Genomic DNA, 5,323 nt, shown 5'->3' on the forward strand with positions numbered 1-5,323 from the left:
GGAGGGGGATAAAGACTGAACTGTAAAAAAAAGTTCAGAATGAAAACACAATAAAATAAAAATAAACTCTATTTTCCTGTTCAAAAATGCTTAAGTCGCAAATTGATAATTATATATGAATACTTTTTCTTATACAGTGTGTTAAATAATAAATGAAAATCACGTACTGACATGGATTTGGAGAAGCAGTTAAAGACAGAGAATACAAAGCTTATTGGACACAAGAGCTTACACTCGATCACATAATCAAAGTCTGTTACCCTCTCTCCTGCACTTTGTACTGTCTTTCTCCTCAGCTAAATTGCTTTTTTATGTGAAGATAAATGTTAATGTGTTCTAATTAACCAACTTCCTTTATGTGTGTTCCTGAATGCATCCTGTATTCTCACAAATCCAATAAATATTCAAGTTTGTTTTCAAATGACATTGGACTGATCCTTTATATAACTATAGCAAATATGTAAGTATTCAGTGAATAAGGAAATACTTGAAAAATCAAATAGATGAGTGTATATCAACTTTACCTGCTTCCACTTAATCAGGTAATAATCAATAAAGTCCCGAGGATTTGTAACATCCAGTGATTCTTGATGTTCTTTTATTTTCTTCAGAAGGTAGTTTTTAGTATAACAAAGATTTTTAACTAATGTCTTATGACTTCCTGGACAATAATCAATGAAAACAGGAAACATAGTGCAGAACTACAAGAAAAAAAACAAGAATTTATTAAATGCATTAGGTATAATAAAGAAACATATACATACTATAACAAGCCTGATTTAGATTATAGTTACATTTATGACTCATGTTCACCTTAAAGAAGAGTTGCTCCATTTATATATAGTAATTTTCTATTCTATTAGAAGAATTGATGTAGAAAATCCTGCCCAAATAATCAAGGTTCATAATAAGTTTTTCCACAGTTAGTAATAATTCAATTTTGCTGATAAATTTGAAATATATAGTACAAACTAATGGAATTCATACATTTTAGATGCCAGTAGATGTTAAGGTAATAGGTTAACTGACTGACTGCAGAAACCTTTCCAATCAGCCAACCTCTAACATGATGCGAGACTATAGAAATGAGTGGGCCTCTAAAGATGATTTGACAACAGTTACACACCTTTATTGACTTATCTGTGGTCCATAACAACTTTATAGGCAGAGAACAGGAGATGCTAATACATCACAAGGAAAGATAGTGAAAAAGATAGGTTTTGATGGTCTGCACACCATTAAAACAATTCATATTGTCATTTCTTCCTGGTCCCTTGTCAGGGAGGATGCAAAATAAAGCATCAATGATTTCAGTGCTTCCTGAGTCATTATGCCGAATTTTCTTTAGCAGAGTAATATCTATATAAACTAAGGTATTTCTGCTAAATACTGGAATGAGTAGGTAGTAACTGTTGACAGTACAAGAATTTGTCGGTAGTGCAAGAATGTTCTATGAGTGACTAGATATCTTTCTCAAAATCACAAAAAATTAATTAATAGAAATAGCTCTCTGAAACTCAATAATTAAAAAAAAAAAAAAAAACATCATACAAGGACTAAGCAGCATGATCCATCTTGGCATTTCTCCTTTGTTTTTCTCTTTTGTTAGGCTAAGGACTTAGAAGTTTCTTCCAGATGTCCTCTTTCCATAATACTCTAGGCAGGACATGGGTATCATCACTTCACTATTAGTCCACATGTAATTTGACCTGTGAGAAAGAATGGTCGTAAGTTTGTTTTCAGGAGGAAAGAAATTTTTCTTCACCTGCATCCAGGGACTGCTCAGAATCTTGATGTTTTTCATTGAGTTTTTCCATCAAGATAAGAAAATCCTGATCTTTATAATCAAAACGGTTCCGGAAAATAATGGAGCAGATGACATTGCATGGAGCACAGCCCAGGATGAAGGTGGGATCACAGGGTGAGCCTGAGGAATTGGAAACAATAGTAAAATATTGTGAAAAATATACCAAGTAGGCACCTCATCCTTGTTAATGTGTAAAGTCCCTTTAGAAAACTTTAAGCAGTGTTTTATCAACAAATTCCTCTAACAGTTAAATATTCAGCATATATGGAAACATTATTACTGTAAATATGAACTTCACTAAAACATGACTTTCAGTCTTTACTTTATTTTGAAGAAAGAACTTTAAAAAATGGTCTAAAGAATTTAAGCAGATAACCTGAGTCTTCTGAAAGAGGTACTTTTCTGGGTAAGTAGCTTTCACAATGACAGCAAATTAAGATCTGCTCATCTCCTAAGGCAAAACAGTGGCTTCAGACAGAACTGGTTTACAGAACAAAAAACAGATCTATAATATATTTAGAGAAATATGAAATATTTCTCTAAAAGGAAAACAGTTCAGGTTTAGTTAAACAAGATTTTTTGTTAAGTTTGTGATTTGCAGATTAATGCTGACATGGGCAATTTCTTAAAACATACAAATTACAACAAAAACAAACCATGATAGATTTTCAAATAATGATAAAATTCTATAACACACAGCTAAGGAATGAAAAATGTACTTTGTCTCATAAGTACCCAGGATTATAAAATTGAGCGTTCAGTACACCTTGACACATCAGTGAAATTGGGAAGACCAAAGTATTTCAACAAAATGAAAACAAATATTGTCTGGTTTGGGATTCATAAATGTAGATGACATCACTACCACCATTATCAATCGCAATTGATCTCTAATAAAATAACCAGCTATAAATAAGGAATGTTTATTCTAAGGATGTAACTCATTACAAAATTAAAATAAAAATTGTGTTCATGATATCTAATTTTAAAAAGCAACAGAAAAATTTTTCAGAAAGAATAATACCAATAGATCCTTTGTACTCTGACCTACAAGAGAATGTAAAAGTCAAAACACAAAGCTTTGCTCACCATTGGTTTTTCTCAGTTCCTCCACAAGGCACTGTGCTTCCTCTTTAACACGGTCCTCAATGCTCCTTTTCCCCATGCCCAAATTCCGCAGAGTCGTGAGTGTAAAGCGTCTTATTTCTTTCCATCTATTTCCATGGCTAAAAACAATTCCTAAAAAAAAAGAAAAAAGTAGGAATGGACATTACAATGTAATCCCTGAAAGAGAAAGGGGCATCTTCAAAGACAACCATAGAGAGGCCCAATCTGAGCCCCAGAATCAAGTCTGGCCTCTGCATTCTGCCTTCTTCCTCCCTGTGAATGCTGCCCAGCTCACAAATTAACATGCACACTTACTTACCAAGTCCTTTATTCGTTTTATCAGCTAGTGGGAAGATTCCTCTTTCAGCAAACTCTTCCCCATGATCAATCAAGGCTTCTTTCACAACTTCATACCCATGCAAAACCACAGTGGGCTTCATGCCAAAGTACAGAGTAAACACAGGTCCATAAACTTTTGAGAACTGAAAATTGGAAAGCAAAACGAGCATTGAATGGTAGGAAGAGTAAGGAAGAGTAGGGGAAGGATTGGAGGAACTGAAGAAGACAGCAACTCCATAGGAAGACCAACAGTGTTAACTAACCTGGACTCCTGGGAGTTCCCAGAGACTAAGCCACCAACTAAATAGCATATACAGGCTAATCCACAGCTCCTGGCACACATATAGCAGAGGACTACATTGTTTGTCCTCAGTGGGTGATGATATGCTTAATCCTATAGAGACTTGATACCCCAGGGAGGAGGAGAACTGAGGGGCACCTCTCAGAAACAAAGGGGAGAATGAATGGAGAAAAACTCTGCAAGGGGGGAATAATAGGCAACATTTGGTCATGAATAAATAATAATAGCAATGATAACAATAATAAAAGTAATAGTAATAATAATCAACATTGGTACTCTGCTTTTTTTTAATCACTTGATGCCTGGACAATCTAATTTCATGTTCACTCAATACTAAAAAAGTATCAATGCTCAGATAACTGTTTCTGGAACACCTGTAAAGCTTTTTCTGTGGAACTTAGTCCCAGGATGAGGAGTGGAAATCCATAGTGAGGACTCCAACTTCATTCTATTATTACTACAAATGTGGTGAGTGGATACTACTGAAGCATTGGACCTGCTAAGAGAACAGTTTCATAACCTGAGGCATTCATGGCCCTGCTCATAAAATAAAAGTCGATGTGGATAGTATCAAATATGTTTAGTTCTCTTATTTTCTGTTACTGTACATCTATAGGTATTTTCTCTTAATAAAACACCAGTTATTCAGAGAACTTCAGCACTAAATGCTAATGCCAATGAAAACACAACTCTAAAATGCTACCTGAGTTGGTGGATGATGTAATGTGCCCTTTTACAGGCACTTTTAGCAAAACAATAAAATGTGGAAAACAGCAAACAATAAAGATGGGAAGAAGTATATATAATATTTACAATTTTGAAAATGTTATTATAATATGCGAAGAACCAAAAGTTCTCTAATTCACAATAGAAATTGCTTCTCCCTCAATTTCTGGAGGGAACAAGAATTGCAACTTTACAGGTTTTTAACTTCACATCATTGATTACAATACTCTTCTGGCCAGTCCTGAAAACATGCACAAAAATAACATTATCAAAACTATACAGATTAAATTTAGAAATATATGTATATAAATGTACATATATGCATGTAACAACAATTAATAAAAGAATAGGTCATGAATTTTATAAAAGAAAAATAAGGAGTATATAGGAGGGTTTGGAAAGAGAAAGGGGAAGGAGGAATATATTATAATCTCAAAATAATAATTCTGTAATTATAATCTCAAAATGAAAAGAAATTTTTAAGAATTTGAGTTACCTTTCTTTGTAAGGTGCTAGAAGAGCATAAGGCATACTTACATTGGTTAAGGATTGGGTGATGTTCTTTGCATCTAGCTGGAAGAAATTGCCAATAATTGGAAGAGGGGTGGGGCCAGGAGGAAGCTTCCCTCTACCAGAGCTCTGTCTCCAGAGAGAGAGGAGAATGAGACAGGAGAGGCTGAGCACCAGGAATGTGATCAAATCCATTGAGCTCCTCCTTACTGACACAGCTGTGATCAGGCAGCACAGAGCTTTTATAGTGTGGCTGCAGAATCAATATGACATCATAATTGACTAATCAGCTAGCTGCTGCTCTTTAATCTGTCTTTGCATGGACTTTATCCTAGTGATAATGACAAAAATCAGCTGTTCTTCCTGCTTAAACATCTCATGGTATAGCTCATACTATCTACTCATTGCTTTCTCTTCCCAAGGTTAAAATTTTATGCATGAGCGACCACACTCAGGTTTAACTGAATATTTAACTGTATGTTTAAAATATTTGTTACCTTAAATATTTACACATGCATTCTCAATAAGTGTAT

The 5,323-nt window shown here is 34.4% G+C and overlaps 1 pseudogene across 1 annotated transcript; it reads right to left on the bottom strand.

Moving 5' to 3' along the window:
* Positions 1–401: 401 nt before the first annotated feature.
* LOC117702326 (cytochrome P450 2C6-like) lies at positions 402–5,013 on the bottom strand (annotated as a pseudogene). Its single transcript, XR_013070391.1, has 5 exons — positions 4,818–5,013; positions 3,234–3,396; positions 2,897–3,046; positions 1,766–1,927; positions 402–701 (listed from the first exon to the last, which is right to left on the bottom strand). The product of XR_013070391.1 is annotated as a cytochrome P450 2C6-like (transcript).
* Positions 5,014–5,323: the final 310 nt, after the last annotated feature.

This window comes from Arvicanthis niloticus, unplaced genomic scaffold (genome assembly GCF_011762505.2).
Source record: "Arvicanthis niloticus isolate mArvNil1 unplaced genomic scaffold, mArvNil1.pat.X pat_scaffold_709_arrow_ctg1, whole genome shotgun sequence".
Lineage (NCBI taxonomy): Eukaryota > Metazoa > Chordata > Mammalia > Rodentia > Muridae > Arvicanthis > Arvicanthis niloticus.